The sequence below is a fragment of the Plectropomus leopardus genome, unplaced genomic scaffold (genome assembly GCF_008729295.1).
Source record: "Plectropomus leopardus isolate mb unplaced genomic scaffold, YSFRI_Pleo_2.0 unplaced_scaffold725, whole genome shotgun sequence".
NCBI classification, from domain to species: Eukaryota; Metazoa; Chordata; class Actinopteri; order Perciformes; family Serranidae; genus Plectropomus; species Plectropomus leopardus.
The window spans coordinates 1-2,371 of NW_024679806.1; the positions used below are offsets into that span (position 1 = coordinate 1).

The window sequence follows — 2,371 nt, forward strand, 5'->3', positions numbered from 1 at the left end:
GATGAGACTTGAACCAGCAACCTCAGGCATGCTAACAGCCTGACTTATCCACTGAACCAAACCTTCTGACACTTCATGTGTCTTTGACGTTCTATTGAACTTGAACTTGATCTTTCACTCTTGTGGTTTATGAGTATGTGTTTTAATAGACTGAACCAAGAATTATAATTGAGAATTCTCTCTCGCATTTATTACACAGATAACCTTTTTTGCCATAGTATACTATGATGTTTTCTGACATTTTTATGATATGCTATATTATGTTTTGGGGCATTTTTTTAACATGTCAAAAAATGACAAATCCAAAATGACCCAAAATGGCACAAAAACATCATAGTATACCGTGTCGTAAAAAAAACCAACGTCCAGAATTAACAGTGGAAAATAATTTATTCGAAAGAAAGAGACAATGTGAAAAATAAATACCTAAGAATAGCAGAACCAGTAGAATTTGAAGTGTTCTTACAAAAATAAGTAAAAAAATCTATTTATATTTATATTTCTTCAGACACCCCCATCATGAGAATGATAACCTAAAGACAAAAAAAAAAAATAGCCAGCAAACATTCCCAACAGCTGATATCCAAACATTTTTTGAGTTATGTTTCTGTTTCCAAAAAAGCACAAGAGGCTAACAAAGGTAAACATGACGGATTAGCTATATAGGAATGATCAGTCTGATATTTGTTCTTCTTTTCTGTTGGCCTCTACCACATTTTCCTTTACTTTTACTTAGCTGTATTTTGAGTAAACACTTCTTAAAATTTTGTGTGGTTAATTTGGATAAAACACAATTATTATACAAACAGATACAGTAACATCAACGCTGTAGCAAAACCCCCAAAATACCTTAAAGTGAAATTTAAAATCATACATATCCTCTAACATTATTGGGTGCCCAACAAGCAATTGCAAATAAAGACAATCTTCAAATCATAAAAACAAACATAAAAAACATGTTCACTATAAATGATCTCTTTTTTTTGTCACTGTTAAGTTTTCCCGTCATCCGTCTCTCTGCACCAAGCAAACATTCTTCTTAATATTCTATGTGACAGAAAAACAGAAACCAGGTCAAAAGAGGCATTTGTCTTTATCATTGAAAGGCATATCCATGTCACACTGAAAGTTAGCTTCTCTCTGCACCGCTATAAGTGCAGTATGCTGTAGTGTATTAAAAGGTGTTTTTGGCAGGTTTAGAAAATGTCACCTTAGTGTAAAGATGCAGCCTGTTATGTTCTGTAATAAGAGAGTGTGTGGAGTGTGAGGGTTCAGACTTTTGTGACATTGTTTTTTTGCGGCTCTACCAGCTGATGATCAGCTTCATCCTTAACACTCAGGTCCAACCTCAGGTTATCCAGGGTCTGACGGATTGTCAGTTTCCTTACGCCTGTCAGAAAGACATTGTGGTTTACACTGTGTCATGGCTACAACCCCGCCACAAATTTCACAATTTACTGAAAATATCCCTTCTCATTTATGCTTACTGTGTCTGTAGGTGTTGGTCGAGAAGCTGCCTCTGAGGAAATCCATTCGTCTCCCTCTCCTCAGCCAGCCAGCTCTGAGTGTGGTGGTATTGTGCCTCTCTCCTACTCGCCTCTTCCTCGGCCTTGTTCAGCTGACGCTTCAGAGAGCGCATTGTCTGGGTCATCTAGAGGACCAAACACAGAGCCATGAGGATACATGGTAACATCAGCAATTGAAAGATTTCTTCTTATAACGTTATATTTTGAATGACATACTATACTTGTCTCAACAAGCTTAAATATGTCTTTTTCAGCCATTTATTTGACATGTCAAAAGTTGACATTTTTCTGACACAATATACTCTTGTCGTTTACAGCCAATTTTTCAACATGCTATATTGTGATGTTTTTAGTGTTTTTTTTAACATGCTACACAATGACGTGTTTCGACAAGCTATAATATGTCATATTTTAGGTGTTTTTGTGATGTCAAAATATGACTATTTCGACATACTATACTATGTCGTTTTGAGCCATTTTTTGACATGCTAAATTATGTTGTTTTTGGCATTTCTTTCAACAAAGACGTATCTTGACAAGCTATGGTATGTCTTTTTTAGCCATTTTTTCCCCCATTTTTGACCCTTTTTTCAGCATCCTATGCTATGATGCATCTCTACGAGCTATAATAAGCTGTTTACTGCCATTTATTGAAAAGTCAAAATTTGAGAACTGTCGCCATACTATAGCATGCGTTTTTTGGACATTTTTTGGACATGCTATGCTATGACGCGTCTCTACGAGCTATAATAAGTCATTTTCAGGTATTTTGTGAAAAGTCAAAATTTGAGATTTTTTGGCATGCAATACTATGCGGTTTTTGGCCTGATTTTGGACATGCTATG

At 35.7% G+C, this 2,371-nt stretch overlaps 1 long non-coding RNA gene across 1 annotated transcript; it reads right to left on the bottom strand.

Annotated features, from left to right (window-relative positions):
- Nucleotides 1-371: 371 nt before the first annotated feature.
- LOC121940048 lies at nt 372-1,646 on the bottom strand. Its single transcript, XR_006105566.1, has 2 exons — nt 1,488-1,646; nt 372-1,390 (listed from the first exon to the last, which is right to left on the bottom strand). It is a non-coding gene; the product is annotated as an uncharacterized LOC121940048 (long non-coding RNA).
- Nucleotides 1,647-2,371: the final 725 nt, after the last annotated feature.